The 19,987-nt window shown below is 36.5% G+C and overlaps 1 protein-coding gene across 5 annotated transcripts in view; it reads right to left on the reverse strand.

Annotated features, from left to right (window-relative positions):
• SORBS2 (sorbin and SH3 domain containing 2) overlaps positions 1 to 19,987 on the reverse strand; it is a 142,823-nt gene that overhangs the window by 115,724 nt on the left and 7,112 nt on the right. For all 5 annotated transcript variants that reach the window (XM_040699935.2, XM_046940863.1, XM_046940865.1 and 2 more), the window contains exon 2: positions 5,700 to 5,819. The gene's annotated coding sequence lies outside the window, so the exon portion shown is untranslated. The remainder of the gene's footprint in view (positions 1 to 5,699; positions 5,820 to 19,987) is intronic.

Below are 19,987 nucleotides of genomic sequence, written 5' to 3' on the forward strand. Positions count from 1 at the left end.
TGGAAATTCAATAAACCTCTTGTCTAAGCATATACAATTGCTAAGTATAAACTTTAAACATTAACACTGTATTTTGGTGCAGGATTTGTTCAGAGTCTGGTTAGAAGTCTGTTCTAGGTTCATTTCAGCTGCTCTAGCCATTCCTTATTACTGCTACATGCATTTTAATACATAACTGCACAGACACAAATCAATCATTTGGTTTTATAAGCAATTATTTGGCACAGCTCACTACAGAAACTTAGGCATTGTAAATCATTTGGTTGAGACTTCCAAGATCACAGGATGACAGATCAACACCATGCTGACCTGCCGCCTGTCACTTAACTGTTTTGTTATAAAACCACCATGCAGTCAGCTGCTACAAAGCAACAAGCCACACAATCATTTCCAAGTCAGGGGATTTGTGATTATTCAATTTACATGAAGGAGGGAAGTTCAGTTTGAAGTTAGAGGGCAGTGCATAGCAACCTTTGCCACTAGTGTACACAAGCCTCATGGGGCATCAAGTTCTAGGCTTGAAAGCAGCTCAGCACTGCACATTTTCAGCACATTCATACACTCTTGAAGAGTGTATATGTGTTCATCTAGTAACATTTTTGAGATTTTCAATTCCAAGCTTTTTTCTCTGTCCTCCTCCTCTCTCCAATGGCCCTCTGTGGGTGGTGTGTTTACAGAAGCATCATCCTTGAGATGCTAAATCTGAATTTCAATTCAAACAGTAGATCAAAAGCAACACTTTTTCAATTTTAATAAGATATCATTCATTTCATGCAAAGCCACTACAGTAAAATATTCTGTGTGAATGTATCACTGTTAGTTACTCCAAGAGATACCAACATGAAGTGACAATCTAGCTTTAAACATTCAGTTCCTACATTGCAAGTGGGCTTCTAGACTATGGTTATTTTTATTTTTAATATTTTAAGAAAGGTTTTTCAAATACATTCAGTATTAGCTTAATTCTGCTTCCAGAACGCTAAGGCCAGTTTTAACCACTGCTTTTCACAGAGGCAGAAGCAGTCTTTGAGTATGTTAGAAAGTTCCCAGACTCTAAACCATAGTAATAAGCTTAAAATACTACATCTCCTCATTTTTTAAAGAATTTTAAAGTTTCAGTCTCCATTTTAAATTGTTACTTTGGATCAGAGCTGTAATTTTTCAAAAATCAACCATCAGCCTTCCTCTTCAATACTGAAAAGCTCTATTCAGTGCAGATCCCAAACAGGATGTAGAAACCAAAAGGTAACTTTACACCATTTGGAGATCTGCTGGCCTCTGACAGCAAGTTCCTCTGGCCTTTATTTGGCTATCAAACATTGTAGAAAGTTTCTACAAATTGAATTCTGTTTACTGAAGGCTATAAAAACCCACAGAAAGAAATAAGCCTACTGATAGGAACTCAACAGCACTGAAAGACTTGGTGTTATCAACACAGAAGAACTGGGCCTCTAAATTTACTGTTCTTCAGATAAGTCCTTTCACGTGGGTGACAGAGCTTGTCTTCCTTTTCTTGTCTCCTCTGCTTCCTTTCTTTCCAGGGAAGTAAATAAGACAGGATAAGATAGGAAACCTACTATCTCTGCTGTCCTCTCTTCTACTCTGATTTTTTAACTCTCCAGCTTGCAGAGAAGAGATCTGCTGCTCTCCACAAGATCCAAAGAACTGATAGAGATTTAGGGTCACACATAGTGAGACCAGCTGCAACCTGTAGCACTTAACTCTCAGCTCTCTTAGATCAACTGAGAAGAATCACATAAGTGAGGGAATCCTATGCAGGTGTTCCTCATGGAGCACTTCTAATAGAGAGACTTCTTGTATGCAGAAACTCATGAATGATGCCTTCATCTTCACAAGGATAGAGCCACTAATACATTTGCCACCTATTTGTGTTTTTTTTGTTGTTGTTTGTTTTGTTTGTTTGTTGTTGTATTTATTATTATTATTATTTGCACAGATTAGGGAAGAGATGTAAGCATGTTAAGAGTTTTGAAGCAATTCTTCTAAATGATTTTTCATAGGGGAGGAAAAAACCTTTCTGTAGAACAAGTGATTAGAAATCTCAAGGGTCAAGGAAGCCTAAGTGCTCAAGTTGCCTCCAGTAATAAAGAAGACATAGCCTTCTAAACAGCATTAAACATTTAGGAATGTAAGCCACTAATGAAACATACTAATTCTTAAGCCACTAATATACAGAGACAAATGCAGTCTTACACACAAACTTAAGCAGGCAATGTCTTATGTGAGATTAAAGCATACTTATTAGATGTATGGTTAAGTGCCTACTTAGAAAGAGAGAGCGCATAAGCACATTTATCTTTGTAGTACAAGCACACAGGTGGCTAAACAATGATATTCCCTACTATGTACCATACTACTTCATTATTACCAGTCAAAACCGTTCAAATACAAAGTCAAATAAAATTGGAAACTCAAGACAGAACTGAAAATTAAACCATTTCTGTTTGGTTTAAATGCAAAAAAAAAAAAAAAAAAAAAAAAAGAAAATTGCCAATGAGACTTTTTTTTGTTTTTTTTTTTATATACGATAAAAAATGAATAGCACTGAGGTTGAATCTGAAAAATGCTCATCTCAAAAGATAACTTTTTTTTAGAAAGGTTAAGCAACAAAATGCTTTAACACCATGGTTACAAATTAGTAACCCTGACACAAGATGCTTACTGTTATACTTAATTATTTGTAAGTGATTAATTTTATCCTCTTCCTCAAACCACGGATTAGTGATGATAAGCGCAGGCTATTGTAAGGAACTGGGAATCCTGCTGGATCCTGGCTCACTTGGATCTATCAAAAGATCAGAGGCATTGCCACTGTTTTTCTGTTGTCTTTTTTTTTTTTTTTTTCCTGCAGACAGGAGACAACCAATGTGCCAGGATACCATCAAAATCACACTCCTCTATAGCAGCTAGCATGGTGCAGAATGACATAATGAATCTTTTACAGAGCTATCTATTGCCATCTCAGAACAATACAAGGCCACATAAGTCCAGTGCAGAAACAAGTGCTGGCTCTCACATAATAAGCACACATGCTCTCTCAGATGCTTCCAAATTCATATATCCCCAGTCTGAAACAAATGTAAGGAAATAGCATTTGCAAGATGGTCTATCATTCAGATTAACTTCCTTTATCTGATGATAAGGATGATTTGCTGTCCAGTTTTCAAAAACACTTTTAATCTTCGCCAGTATTGTCACATGCAGTTTGAACTCACATCCCTTTGAAATTCCTCTAGCAGATCAGAAACTGGGCAATTTGGACACCATAAAATCTAGATGCCATTAATGAAAGAACTGAACTTAGACCACTCCATGAAAGCAACATTGACACATTGTGAATAAGCAGTATATTAATCTAAGATCTTTATCAGCACCATTTCTTGAAATAACAGCTCAAGTAAAACTGTATACTGGTTGGGAAACTTTTGTACTGACAAGAAGGAAACACTTATGGAGATTCTCTTTGATCAGTAAGTCTATTATAAAAAGCTTATAAACACACTTGCCTCCCACCCCTCTATTTAAACTTACAAAAACAGTATGGACAGAGCATATTTATTTACGCGATCTAAATTGTTGAAAGTGAGCCTTTATTCTTCATACACAGAGAACTACCAATAACAGTGCTAGGCAGCTCCAGACCTAAATTGTTCATTTGAACAATATAATTAAATAAATTCTTGTATTTGCATTTTTCATTTTATTTTTTCTTCCAATGTATTTGACACCACCTTTGGGAAGTGAACAAAGACACACTGTCAAAAGCAGAAACCTGCACAAAATGTTACTGTTTGTTCCCCATGAATGCAGAGGTATACTTACGCAAGGAAATAAATTCCATTGCTCTCTTGAGATTTCCTCTCCCTTTAGTTGAGTTTAGTGCCAAGTTCACTCAGCTAAAATTTGGGTTGTGTCAGTATGCCAAATAAAAGTTTCTGTATGTCAGTTCTGTTACTCAGTCAAAAGTTAAATGCCAAACAAAAACATGGTCTTGTATTGCAACTTTAAAGTAACGTGAAGTAAAAAGTGACCATTCATAAAACATCCTGGACCCTTACTTTACACAATTCAAGTGCTGGCTTTGACTGAAAGCATTTGTTAAATATTTTGTCTATTACACAGCCTGATTTCTCTTCCAACTATATATTTTGGTCTCAAAGTTTTACACTGTTTCCCTTATACACGTATTCAATCAATTGATAACTACATTACGGCCTCTGAAGGGTCTTAAGTTCTTCTGGAAGCTTCAGATTCTTCTGAATAAGTCACAGACTAAAAGCTATTTTTTTACAGGAAAAGCATGAATGTAAGTAAAGTGTTCACTAGAACACTTGGATGGTCAAAATAACTTAGGAAATAAAAGGAGAGGGTGATAGATCTGCAGGACTAGAGAGGTAGCTTTATGCTTGAGAGTAAGACAGGACCAGAGAAAAACTTAAAGTGAAAGGAATATGGATTAATTGAAAATGTGACAGAAAAGGAGAAAGACTTCAGAATTTCTCTTTTTGTCCAAAATCATGTATTTGATTAAAATATAAATAAAATTTGTTTGAGGATTTTCCACTTTGTGTAAGAACTCTGACATACTCTGATCTTTTCCTATGAAAATAAAATACAGAATTGGTGGTTTACATTGAATGTAGAACCACTTTTAAAAATGACTTGGCTTTTAACATGTTTTTGAAATAAACTAACTTTGGAGAAATAGCAAAGCCTGAAAAATGAACTATGCAGAATTAGGGCATGCAGTATGCAAGAACACAGTAATTGTGGTAAACCAAAGGGCCAGTATTTGCGATCAGATGGACTTGGTTTACATAGGCTGCCATTTATGCTAGGCAAGTGCTTAAAGCCATAGCACTGAGGAAAAGAAAAACAAAAACAAAAACAAAAACAAAACAAAGAGCACAACACTTTTTGCTCTTCAGAAATTTTCTTTGTTTGAATCACTGAGTGAAAATAGAAGATAAATGACAAAACCAACTTTGTTTTGTTTGGATTGTGCTCAGTTAACACTCCACAATCCAAGAGAAAAAGATTTCAAGCAGTAGAGTTAAAAAGTGAAGAAACTCTGTAACCCAAAAAACATCATGAATGGAACAGTTACAGAATTACATTAATGACTGAAAGTATGTTTGCCAACCTATGACATAGGTGCATACTACAAAGAAAAATACATTGTTACATCAATGACCTGAACCTATTTTATCTACACAAAATTTAAACTGCAAGCAATGAGTCATGAATGAATTGCTGGCAAAGTTGTTTCTGATTTCTAACTTAACACAAAGCAATGCACTTTATAATAAAAAAATCCTTAATTTCATTCTCTAAGTACAGAACATCCAAAGAGGTAAAGAATTTCAAGAAAGAATAATCACCAATTCTGCTTTAAAACACCAAATGATTTCATTACAACTAATTGAGGATGAACTACTAGATCAACAAAAATGACCAATTCACTTATTCCAAAACTTCCTATGAACTCATAAGGTAGTATTTTCAAGTTTGCAAAAGCAGTACAGTAAGTTCTTCATAGAGGTCTTCACACTTCTATACATACTGTATGCAAAACTATTAATGAACAGAAGCTGATTTTCTCTGAGCACTAAACAGAAACTCGAGAATGCAAGTCATAAGGACAGGAAGGACAAATCCTTTAGGAAAATAGGACTTACCAGACAAGTTTAGTTGCGTCTCAAGTGCGGAGGAAGTAAGGACTTTCTGTATATGTCGATCTTGTTTATTTAGCCCTTTATGAAGGTTTCTCTCAAGAAATTAAACTCATATGCAAGAGTCTGTAAGAGAAAGAGAAAGAAGCTGAGCTGCTGGCTGTCTCTGTTCAAAGCACATTTGAGCTATTTTCAGCAGCAATGGGCTTGCCTACAATCAAAATGAAAATGCAATACAGAAGAACCAGCCTACCAACCCAAGCTAAAAAAAATTAAGAAATTCATGGCAAAACCCTTTGTTCGTTGCCCAAATTTTATTTAAAGAAACAGAAAGGGTAGAGAACAAGCACTCTGGATGATAAAGAAAAATACTGTTAAAAACAGAGTTGGAGCCTTGAAGACTATTACCTCAGGAAATGAATTACTATGCATTTCTTTTAATGTTAACATGTATATCTTGAGTTTAGTCAGTCCTAAAGTTGCTTTGCCTTCTTTATACAAAGTTCATCTGAGAAGAATTTACTTCTATTTGTATTTAAGTGTATTATATCTGGCTGGCATAAACATCTGAGGAAAAAAGTTTAAGATTGAAGCCAGAAGTTTGTTTCTAGTTTTCAGCTTAAATTTCCAGTTTCAGCACCAGTGCTATTTTGAAAGCTTAGTGACCTGGAGCTGCTGGCAGTCCACAGGCCATTCAGTGACATAACAAAGATCTTCCTGTCCCCTTCTGCTGCACCCCCAAACAACCAGCTGAAATTCTCATTGTGCAGAAATACTGGGAAATAATATAAAAGACGACAAAGAGATTAAAAATCAGAGAATATACAAGGAAGAGACCCACAAGGATCACTGAGTCCAACTCCTGGCTCCACACAGGACCACCCAAAATTCAAACGCTATGTCTGAGTATTGTCCAAATGCTTCCTGAACTCCAACAGCTTAGGGCTGTGTCCACTGTCCTAGGGAGCCTGTTCCAGTGCCTGACCACCCTTTGGTGAAGAATCTTTTGCTAACGTCCAACCTGACCCTCCCCTCCGCCTCCTCTTCTCTGGGCTGAAAAAGTCAAAGGACCTCAGCTGCTGCTCATCATACATGCACATATTCCCCATTTTTGCAGCCCTCATTTGGAGACTCTAACAGTTTTATGTCCTTCATACACTGTGGTGCTCCAAACCACACATAATGCTCAAGGCAAGCCTGCATAATGCAGAGCAGAGTGGAACAATCCCATCCTTTGTTCTGCTGGCAATGCTAGGTGTGATGCACTCCAGGATATGGTTGGCCTTTCTGACTGACAGGGCACAATGCTGACTCAGATTCAACTTGTCAATCAGAACCACCAGACCCCTTTCTGTGGGGGCTACTCTCCAGCCTGCCATCCCCCAGTCTGTACATATATCCACAGGGCTGCCTCATCACAAGTGCAGAATCCAGCTCTTGCTCTTGTTAAATTTTATGCAGCTGGTAGTTGCTCAGCCCCCTAATTTTTCAATATATCTCTGCATACCCTTTCTACCCTCAAGGGAGGCAACAGGTCCTTCCAGTTTCATGTTGTCCACAAACTAACTTACTATACTTCTATTCTGCTTCCAAGTTATTGATGAAAACTCTGAAGAGAACTGATCCAAAAATGGAGACCTGCAGAACACCACTTGTGACTGGATGCCAGTCACATCCAGTCACAAGTGATATAACCCTATTTACTGTAATCATTTGAGCCCCATGCATCAGCCAATTGTTCACCTACTGCATTACATACTTGTCCAGCTGCATGCTTGACATTTTGCCCAGAAGGATAAAGTGAGAAACAGTACTGAAAGCCTCACTGAAATCCCCAAAGAATACTTCAACTGGTATTCCTTTGTCAACTAGGTGAGTGACCCTGTCATAAAAGAAAATTGGATTTGTTAAACAGGACTATCCCCTCACACACCTATGCTTGCTGCAACCAATGACTGCATTGTCCTTCAGGTGTTTCAGTAACTCCCAGAATAATCTCCATAATTTCACCAGGCACTGAAGTGAGACTGACAGCCCTGTAATTACCAGTGTCTTCCTTCTTGCTCTTCTTGAAATCTGGGGCAACATTTACCAGCTTCCAGTCAACTGGGGCCCCTCCTGACTCACAAGACTGCCAAAAAATAATTGAGAGGCCTCGTGATGACATCAGCCAGCTCTTCAAGTACCTTAGGATGAATTTCATTGGGCTGCATGGACTTATGCATTTAGGTGGATCAGCAAATCCCACACAAGTTTAGTGTTGTTTGGGAGTTTATCATTACCACAGTCATAGCTCAGGACTCCAGGGGTCCTAGAGCCTATCATCAGTGTCGAAGACAGAGGCTAAGAAAACATTAAACACTTCTGTTTTGCCTGCTTGAAACCTTGAAGTCTCAGACAACATAAGTAAGTCAGTGAAAAACTACCATTCGTCCTCTATATTTATTAGCAATTGTGACAGATAAAACTGACATTGCTTCACTAGAACAACTCTTCATATATGTCCATACTTTTAAGTACTGTCACCAAAAATCTTGTAACTTTTCTTTGAACAAAATGAACAAGATTTGAAGTTACTCTCTACTCAAAACCTGAAAGTCTGGTGTGGTAGAAATTTTAAATATTAAATACTGGGCTTCCAATCATATTCTACTTAGCCAAGTAGATTCCTTCGAGAACATTTTAGAAGACATGGGTTACCTTAACTTCTAATTTATTTCTGAAGAGTAACTATTTGAAAGTTAAACAGACACCTTAAGCAGGATGCCAAACACAGGCTATTCAAACTACTCAAGCAATAAAGCAATGCTCATTGCTAAAAACAAGCAGATATAAGCACATCTGTTCCTGAAGACTTGTATAAAATATAACAATAGTGAAAAAAGCTGTCCAGCGTGAAGGTAAAGCATAAAGTATTCTTTTTATTAGCTCAGGAAAATCCCTTTCATTTGATCCCAACCACTTTTAGTGCTGTTGTAGTTAAGAGCAGCTACAACAATGACAGAAAAAAATGCAAGCCATCTAATACTAAATACCAGCCTGACATATTAATCATTATTGCTGTTTTATTCCACATGGCTAGTTTAGGAATGTTATTTTACCACAAAACTAATTCACTGAAGTAAAAATGATCAGTTTATATTTAACTTGAGATTGATGAATAAAGACTTAAGGGCTCCAGCAGGTTAAGTTTTAGACAACATATGATTTCACAAGTTACAGCCAGCTTGAGAGTTGTAATGATCAGGTAGAAAATACAGTACAGTTTAAGTTAACTATGTGATTTATACATAACAAAACAGTAGAGCCAGATGCTACATAGCCTTACTGTCCTTGTTGCTTTAATCTGGTAGTTACAAGCAAAGCCAACAAATATTCATTAATATTAGAATATTAGCTTAATTCTATTACTATGCAAATACGAAAAGAGAAGAATATGTTCAAATCATTATTAGAAATATCAGTTCAGTACCAAATAAATGCAATACATGATGTCTTACAGTGCACTGTTTTTTTCTGAAGCATCTTCTCAGGACAGTGATTTACCACTAGTACTTAACCCATTTTAGTACCTTGTTTTCTCATACACTCTCTGTAACTTGTTTTGCTTAAATGATTTGTTATTAGTGTTTATAGCACTTATTAAGCATGACAAAATAATACCATCTAGTTCTCAAATAAATCTAATTATCTACAAGTTTATTACTAAAACAAGCTTGTCACCATTACCAAGATTATCACCTTAAACTTTTCAAAGGATGACAACAATCATATTTCCCATTTTATAGCCATCAGTAACACCAAATTAAACATTTAACAACACTTCTTTAGTGTCACACTGCCACAATTTAATTGATGGTTGGTGTTAAACAATCAGATAAGAGCAAGAAGTGTTTAGTACACACTGCTAATGTGTGTACTTGTGTGGCACTTGGTTCAGGTCCCTACAAACTCCATGATTAGGCTCCACTGGTCAGAGTTCTGTTAAGTTGGAAGATGAGAGAGGAAAAATTGTTCAACATGCTGATGGACAGAGGGGACTATATGATCTCTAGAGGTCCCTTCCAGCCCCTTTAATTCTGTGATTCTCCACTTCACAGATTCATATATAAGAAATCTTGGTTTTCAAGGTTCCTAGATATAACTTAACACACCTGAGTCACTGAAACTACATGTGCAATTGCTGAAGAAGAATTCTTTTGTGGAGTCAACCTGTGTACATACCAACCACACAGGTGAATTTATACTCTATACAACCATGTGGAATTTCTTCATTCTTTATATTACTTGATACATGTTTTATTCTGATCTTGTAATAGCTATGGAATACATTCTAGTAATGCAATGATGTACACAAGTGAATTTCACATTAACTGTCCCAAGAAGAAACACAAATAGCCATGTTTCTTGAATTTGAATTTAACACTAGAGAATGCAGCAAAACACACGTGCAATGTGTATTACTTTTTAGAGAGTATATTCAGTAGTCTAGAGTTGACTTTGATCTCTGAAACGAGTATTACAGAAAAATTCTGTGGAGGCACAGAAGTGAAGCCGATCAACTGCATGCCTTCTGGACTTGAGCTATTCTTGAAAATGTCTTGGACACACACATGCACTTGAAGGATCTTATTTATAAGAATAAATCTATTTTCAGTGTCTCAGATGTACTTTCAGTAGCGTTCACTACTGAGAAGCAACAGAGTTTTAAATCACTACAACCATTCGCTTGCACAGGGTGGTATATCTAATTACATGTAGATGCCAAGAAAACATTGTTTGTTGTTGTTACTACAGTATTTAACATAAACAAAAACACAAGGACAGATTTACTGTATCTGCTTGGTAGAGTTGCAGACCTTCAGATTAATGCACTATTATGCCTATAAGCGCATAAATCCAAAGAATGAAAATTTCTGGGAAGAGATTAGCTTTCAGTGACATCAGTTTCATTTCTTAAGCAAGAACTCCTGAAAATTCTTCAACAACTAACATCTTCAACACACACAAACAATAAATCCCGAGTTTCAGTTTCTATCACTTTTTCATTTGAGATACAATGAAAAAAGTGGGTCACCCACTGAAAATAAAAATTGTGAGAAAAGATAACGTAGGCATCCAAGTTACTCTAATAGAAAAACCAGGAACTTCTTCATAATCATAAAGAAAATAAGAGTTGCTTCAATCAACCATCCATAGTGTTAGAATTCTTTGCAGCATGGCTACAAAAGACAAAGCCATAGAAAAGATGCATATGTCTTCCATAAAATACTTTAGGTCTAGTGTGTGAAGTAGCCATCAGATCACTAGTTTTCTATGAGAAGACATTTTGTAAAAATTAGAGAGGTTAATGTCTCTTAAGAACTTGACAACTTGAGCAGAGCATGTTCCAAGCAATTCAAGCTATTGGTTTACTGAAGTAGTCTTCGTATCTGCGGTAGTAACACATGGTAACAGTAGCTCTGTTCAAGACACTTCAAGAAGTGGGAAATTATATACATCCCTCATGGAGGATAAATTACAACCTACAAAATTGACAGACAGCATATATAGATATTTTGTGGCTTCATAATCCTGATACTGAAGTTTTGGTAGAGAGTTCATCTTTCACAAAACTTTCAAAACTGAAGTTTATTGAAGTCCATACATGGAATTCTACCTCTTCACCTCTTTTTTTTTTTCTTTTTCTTTTTTCTCTTTAATTGCTCTGTTAAGTACACTAGTTGCCCATATACACAATTCTTTAGTATCTCTGTTTATTCTAAAATAGCTCTCCACATTTAGGAAGAAGCACAGAATTTCACTCCATTAACAGGGTTTTTCCATCAGTTCCTTCAAAAAAATTAATGAGACATGGCCCACCTTGCTAATACATAGGCACTAATAAAGTTACTAACATTTTCTGTCCAGATTTGATATACAAGTGTTTCATCCCCCAAACTTTGAAAAAGTTTGAAATATGGAAGGAAGACCAAAAGAGAGGACACTTGGATTTTATTTATTTTGGCTTGTGTTCCTCAGAATGCACACAGGACCCTGTCAATATTTATCAGTCAGTCTGTGATCCAGCAAAGCACAGTATCCAAGAGAACTTCCATATTCATTTATTTATTTAACAGAATGTTTTACTGATAATTCATTCATTTGAGAGACATGGATCAAGAAATCAAGCCTGGAAAATCATGCTCTCACACTTGATTAATACCATCTGAAGTTTGTGCAAAATGGCAGATGTTTCATGAAGTTCTCTCAGCTGTTTCCTCTAGAATAGATCTATGATCTCTTTAAAAAGATACCATCTGTCTTCAGTGATATTCAGTTCTCATTTTTATCTTTGCAATTTAAGTCTGCTGTCCTCCCTTCCTCTCATGATTTTAATAAAATACTGACTGAGGATTGAAAAGATGATCTAAGACTAAAGCTCCTAACTATATTCTGTGAAAGGTGTTTTCAAGTAAGGAATTCTGCTATTATAGTAAGCTGAGTTTGTTACACATCTTAAATTTGCTTTTCAGGAATCATGGTATATCTGGAAACTCTCACAAAGCTACAAATTGTCACCTACCATGTTTCTGAAGATGCCAAAGGATTTTATGCAGACTCAGTATCTATGAATGTGTGTAATAGTTTACAGTTTGTGGAGACATAAAGCACTAATTTATTGAAACAAAAAGCAACTATATGCACGGTGACGACAGGCTGATAGTTGGACTTGCTGATCTTAGGGGTCTTTTTCAACCTTAATGATTCTATACTTATAAGGCAATAAATCTCTGGACAAATAGCCTGTTCTTTGAAGAAAAGCTAGAAAGAGCAAGTACTACATCTTTCAGTTACCTTTGACAAAACCTGAGTTTCATTTATGTCCCCACATTTAGTTTTTGATATCTAAGTACCCCAAACAAACATTGTGTTTGAAATGGTTGCAATTTCTCAATGTTTAATATTGTACTATAGAATATACAATCCTTTAAAAATTAAAATATCTTTAACCGCAAACCAATATACCATAATATAAGGAGACTCAAGCAAAATGAAATCACACTCATTTCAAATAAATTATTAAAAACATATTGTCCAAAGATATAGAGCCTCTTCTTGGTTGTATGTTGTAATTCTTGTCAGTTTCATACCATATTACTGCTTTCCTAATGAGGTTACAAGTACTACTTTGACTGCAGCTATTGCTGTTAAATTAGACCTAAAGAATGACATGCCTGCTAAGAGCATTATTTCATTAGTAAAACTAACTTCCCCTGTTCCATGAGCAAACAGCTAAAAACATATGGGGAAATCAATATGAGAAGGCCTTTTTCAGGAAATAGAGAACAGAAGCCTATTGTTTATCTTGCTCTCAGTATACGCTGCTAGTACATTGTTTCAAGAACTTTATACAAGGCCATTTGTCTTTCAGAATCTTTTTCCACTGAAACGTGTTCAGCTACTGTTTAAATTTGTTGAGTCTTTTTGAGAGGAAGTTGGTAGTTCAGCTATAAAGCCTAAAACTGAAATATATATACAAGCAAGGAGTTTAGACCTGAAAAGCTCATTACAACTTATAAACTCTAACGACTGGGTTTGTTCTACCAAATGCTCATGTTAATTTTTTGAGCCCAAATCCAATGTTACAAAGCAACAACAAACAATTTAGCTATATCTAAATAGTCTGGTTCTTGCACTTGCTTAAAGACAATTAATTTGTGAGAAAGCAAAGTTTGAATGACAGCTTCTCCTCCAGTTATGCCGAAACATTAACACCCATGGACAAGAACATTTCCCCCTCTTGATGTAGCAATGCCACCACTATGACATCCTTCCTGCTCTTGTGCATGACTGGCTCTCTCAATCTTAAGTTAGCTGGTCCACAAAAAGCAGAAGAAATTCACGAAAGATAGGCAAGATCCAATACCCTCCTTTTCTTTCACAAAACTTTATGACACAGAACATCACGAGGCCTAATGCCATTTTATTCTTTCTTAAGCAGCCAGATTCTGAATTAAGTTTCTGTTTCAATTACCATGACTAAATCCACCAAGGAATTTAGGCTTCTCAATAATTACCACAATAGTGTTCAGAAAACTTGCAAAGCTGTCAATCTTGTTAAGAAAAAAAGAGACCTGTGTTACAAATTGTCCGAGTTTTACCATCCAAGCAATTTTAACATTTTCTGCTACTCACAGCGTAGAGAGTAGAGGAAAGCAGACCTACTACAATCAAAGTTTTCAGGGTCTGAATCCCAGGAGGAAGGGAATTATACTTGTCAAATCAGTTGAACACAAAACCTCACACTAGAAGTCAATAAAACAGCAAGTTTGAAAAGCAGTGGTGAGAGCCATCTTCCCTTAACTGTTCCATTAGTCAGTTTATCCACTGTGCTACTACAATCCACTTAAGTGCAAACACAAATGCATGTGTACAAAGACCTAAAGACATAAGCACTTGTGCAAAGCTTTAAAGGCTTCCGGCTACAGGTAGATCACACTTGAATGTTTTAGAACACAAACTAATACTGGCAGAAGCTTGATATTTTTTCTCATGTGGTATTTTCAAGAGTCTGTGTTCAAAAGCAATATCTGGCTTTCAGCAAGACCCAACGTTTACATTTAGGTTTCTTACTTCTGGTTTAAACATATTGACATCATAAAAATGTCTGGAGGCAGCCAAAGCTCACTGACATACAACTGCTTCAGATCCAACTCTCAGACTGCTGCTCAGTTTTTGTGAAGTTGTGACAGTTATTGATCCCTAAGGCTGCAAAGCTGACAGTTATTCCAGGAGCCCAGGTGTATGCCACCTCTAGACTGTAGCCACTTGGACCTGTCTCTACCTTTGCTTATTTTCAGGTTCTTTACTGGTGAGAAAAGGTGCTGCCAAATTGCCTGAGCTCACCAAGCAATCTTCTGCTCTCAAGAACTTCAGGAATGCTGTTCTCAAAACCTCAAATAAGAACTACAAGCAGTTTAAGAATAGCAGAAAGAAGAATTATTGCATCCACCAGTGCAATGGGCTGAAGCAGATCTATCCCAGTACTGGTTTTTTATAAAGACCATTGACATCATCACCTCCTTTATCAATGACATTATTGAATGAACCACTGGAAATGGCAGCAAGAACAGGCATACTTGTCCATATGTTTCTGTGAGGTGGGCTCCATTGAACACCAGCAAATGACCAGGGAGCTGCCTAGGTACGCCATGCCTGAGAGCACCAAGGCCAGAGGACAATACTGCAGTTCCTAGTGGTGTGCTATTGCTCAGTCTGTTCCACACTCTGGCTGAAGTAAACTTGAACTCACCTTGTGACAACATGCTTTTTACTCAGACTACATACTCTTATGCCTTTGCCTGAGCTGTTTCTGTAGATTGATTCTGAAGTGACTTTTTGATAGAATTGCAGTGACAGGTTGTTTATTCACAAATAGCGTGAAAACAGATCTGGCTTATTCAAAGCAACCCATATCAGCTTGTGAGGAGTTACAAACCATTCTGACTTTGGGCAGTATCCAAAGCAGCAGACAAAATTTGAGTAAATTCTCCTATAATCCCTTATATCATGAAAGGCTTAAAGAAGTATCTTTATGTCATTTTGTCCATCTGCTTCATAACTGCAAAATTAACAGCATGCATACCATTCCTGACAGGCGCAATTCAACTGTTTCAGAAGACATCCAACAAGAAACATAACTTCTATAGACACTCCACTGCTTTGTAATCCACAGCTATAAGCGATGTCTTTTACCATAATTTAAACCTGAAATGTTGCTGTAATTTATGTCTGAAATGATCCCCTGTTCAGGTGGTGTAGTAGAATCAAGTTCAAATTTCAAACATGCTCATTAAGAAAAAGCAGGCCCAGCTCTACCCAGTGCCAGCATCTTAACGTTTCATGGCATACTGACTTCATGGCAAATTTGAGGGCCTGAAGGGTAGCCATAGCTATCAGCGAGGTTTAACTAATACAAGATGAAAAAGAGGACTTAAAGAAAATACAGTTAGATTGAGATTTAGTTCAAAATCTCTTATATCATCAGGAATCATCTTATTCAAGAGTACAGCTGAATCACTACTTTCTTTAAAGGTGCCATGGCTCCCCACCCCATGACCACAAAGCTGGTTTTGTGATCAGACTGAAGTGTTTATATATTTTTCTGTTGATCTCTGACCACAGTCAAGCTACATGTCAGCCTTAAACTTCTAGTAAGTTGGGAATAGTCTGTACATCTTAGCTAGCGACAGCATGCCCTCAAGGCACTATGAAATTAAAAACAACCCTGGGAATAGGCTTTAGCATATACCAAATCATTGGTACCACAGAGATGCAGACAGTAACTTCCTTGTGCTTTCCTTCCCACCCACACATCAGAAGGTAAATGTAAGCATCCAACATGTAAGTACTCTTGTATTTGGTTAAACCAATATCATCAATGGCCATGTACAGCTGGATGTTACTACACAGCTCTATGCTCATACTGTCTTGAAAGTCCAAAGCCAATGCATTTTATTAATCTCATACAGTGACAGGGCTTGGAATTATACTAGAAAACAACATCTCATGTCCTAGAGAACTTTCAACTAATTTTTTTTGGTTAAAAAAATTTGGTAGCCCAAATACATTTTTTGAAACTGATGCTTTCCACACAGTCCAAATAATTAAAGACTTGTAACTTTCTTGAGAGTTAAGTTTTTGCAAATGTGTTAGAGAAGAGCAATGACACAACAGCAGAAATCTGCTTAATGATGCACTGCTTTTCTTTTTGGTGGCGAGTGCATTGATTAATCTCCTCTTCTGTATGATGTATAATGATTAACAGGAAGTCCCTACACAGAAAATTGTTAAATTCTTGTTCAAATCTTCATCTGAAAATAATTATTTCCCTAGAGATGTGGCAGTTCCTCATACTGGCAGCTTGGAGCGAAAGGAAGACTTTGCTTCTAGGAAGTTCTTCAGCTTCCAAAGCTGAAATTCTAGCAAAATGCCAACAATCCCCAGTAGATACTCTGCAACCAAATTAGCCCTTGCCCACCAGGAGGATGACTCAGGAAATCAGTGCTGATCTTCTGTTTGTTTTGCCTTCTTGTTATCAGAAGCACATTAAATACATGGTCATTTATCACATACTGCTTCAGCTCCTGTTAAATGACAATGAAGGCACTTTTACAGTTTTTATTTGCTATTTATGTTCCCCAAAGTACCTTTAATTATTGAACACACTGTTCATTTGAAACATTTGTTTGAGCTATATCCATGCTTCTCCTAGCTGGGCAAAGACAAGCTCATGTTTGATGTGTATAAGGTGATGGAAGATACTACAGCTGCAATGCTGACTTATCTGCAGGTCTCCACTCATTTTTCACTAACAAAGCTAAACCCTTGCATAAGAGGCAACTACAGCAATGTCAAGATAATATTTGAGGATGATATACAAATGATTTTTTGAAGCAATTTCCTAATTTTCCTCCCTCAGCACAATTTCATCACTGATCAGTAATGAACACTAGTAATTAATAAAGAATTCAGAACTACAACAATGTTTTTCACCACAGGTATTCTCCCTGTGTAGAAAAATTCTTCAACAATGTTGTTGCTGAATAGACATAAATCTAAAGTAACACTTTCTTGCTATCTCAGATTTTGGTAGCCAGTACTAACATGGGCTACACGTGCTTTTCATGAGAAGCTGTGCATATATCTTATGAAAACTAGACCCTAAGAGATCCAAACTGACAGAACGAAGGCCAGAACCAACAAGGAATACAGAGAAAAACTCTTGAGAATGCTCTTAAACAGTAACAAATTGACAGTTAAAATTATATGACTACGCTTACTTTGCACCTCTGTATTATATCATGAACCTAAACCCATGGCGGTTGAAGTTACAAGGAAGAAAGCCTGAAGAGCAGAAATAAAAGTATCGCTCACACTCAAGGCAGATCTTAAGGTACATGAGAACTGGAAATAACAGTTAACAACCCAAAGCAGTTATTCCATAAAGATGTACATTTATTAGGTAATTTCCTCTTTAAACAAAAAAACATACGGAAATGTGGATTTCCCTTCCTAGAAACTGTTTACTTCCTGATAACTTTAACATCCTCTGTTTTTCAAAGTCATCCACTTATTAATTATTAAAAAAAAATAATCAGGTGATTTGTTTTTGTCTCAGGGTTTTTAGATTTTTCATTGGCTTGGTCCTGGTCAAAATAAATACCCAATTCTAGTCCTTGAATAATGATCAGACAAGATCAGAAAAGTTTGTAGTTGAAACTGAAGGATGAAGTCAGTGACTTCTGCTATCCTCTGTTTCTAAAATGCCTTGAAAACTTTACACACAGAGATGAAATTCAAAAAGTTGAAATGTAAGTTTTCTCTACTGAATTTACACCAGATGGTTAAGCTTTTCTAGATTTCTGTCTTACCCCTTAGAAGAGAACGTAGATATAATGATGTTAAACTGGTGTTGTACACAAAAACATCACAAGTAAGGACATATGAACATCTCAGCAGAAGTATACTTAATACAAATTTAGTGTTCAAAACATGTTTAGCTCCTTACATTGCTTTTCCTTCTGCTATGGACCATCTGACATGCAATTTAAGCTTATTTGATTCCTCTGGCAATTAAACAAATTTCCCATAAGGAAAATGTTAGGAAAGCATTTAAATTATTTTTACAATAGTCAGATAAACTGAGCACCACAGCAGCATCCCTCAATATGTGTTTCACTTGCCTCCAAATTACCTGCTACCTGACCCCTATCCACAGAATTACTTTATTCCATTGCTTGTGGAAGACAGCCAGCGACAACCTCATTTTGATAGCAATATAGAAAGTATCTATTTGCAACATCAAATTCTTTGTTCTAAAGTGTGAGCAGCCAAGACTTCACTATTTGTGTCCAAGTTTAAACAGGACACAAAGGACTCAGCTGCAGAAGAGGATTATTTTGTTTTCAAATCTGCAAAACAGTTAAAATACTTATGTATGTACAGAGACTAAAATACAAGAAAAATCTATGGTATGTGCTGGCATAGTGCGTGTAAGTCAGAAATTTGACTAGAATGCAAATAATAACGTTAATTACTCAAGGAGCCAGCTCATTTTTCCTCACACCTGCTTCCTTTCAATCTCAGGAACAATATGGTTGTTTTTGTTTGGCCCTTACCAGGAATGCCGTTGTTTAGGCCTCTGTCATAACACAATTTAGCTACAGCATTCAGCCCCCTGGTTTTCAGTAATACTGTTTTATGATCAACATAAAATGTGTCCCAAGAGACTACTCTGGCTTTTTGCTTTGAGGCTGTCGCACTTGTCTACTATGAAGCAGTAGATATACATTGTCCACTAGCAGGCTCACAGCTACCTCCTTGCCTTTCCACCACAGCAGTTTTACTTCCATCTCTTCCCTTTCTAGAGCTTTCTCAATTCTTTGTCTGTCTCCCCTTCAACTCCCAAAACTCCATTGCAACTTTGTACAACTTCTGCACAGTATTTTCCCACATATTCTTTCATTCATTTGTAACAGACAGTATCCTTTTAACGCAAGAATACTTCAAGTTTATCTATAAAGCTACTATTTGCTTGTTCTTCAAATCCCTTCTAATTTTTTTTCATTTCTGCTAAGCTTCCTATAAGAAATTAGGAAACAACTGGTATTACAGTTGAGTGGTCAGAACCATTTGTTAATACATCTGTTCTTTAGTTTACTTTTGCAACCATGCATGTTCCATCTAGTGTGTTAAGCAGCTACTACAAAAAGAAGGGATTGGGGCTGAGTTCTTTACACAGTGATGAGCTAATATTGATAGAAACAATTACTAAAATGTAGTTTCCTTTCAGATAACGACTGAGACAACAGTCTTTTTATCCATTCATTAGGAAATAACTCATCTGCACTTTCTCCTCTGGTACAGTGAGTTCATGTCAGAATTTGAAGTAGAACATATCTATATAGAGACAGTATAACAGATTTGCTGTTGTACAGACCATAGCTTTTACTTAGTCCTACTGATGTGTTTATTTTCACTTGAGGTTTTAGCTAAACAATGACTAATCTACACTTCAAATAGCATATATTTAAGATAATTACACCACTAAATATTACAGGAAGTAAACAAATTAACACCTAGATTAATTTAAGTCCACAACATTTTTAATTTGCTTATAAGAAAACCATTTCCCTGGGCTGGAAGTCTTCCCCAGTACTTTAGTATGTAGGTATAGACTTGCAAATAATTTTTCTAGAGTTTGTGCGTGTTCTGACAATAAAGTGTGCCCTGAACCTGGCCTGTACCCA

This window comes from Gallus gallus, chromosome 4 (genome assembly GCF_016699485.2).
Source record: "Gallus gallus isolate bGalGal1 chromosome 4, bGalGal1.mat.broiler.GRCg7b, whole genome shotgun sequence".
Taxonomy (NCBI): Eukaryota; Metazoa; Chordata; class Aves; order Galliformes; family Phasianidae; genus Gallus; species Gallus gallus.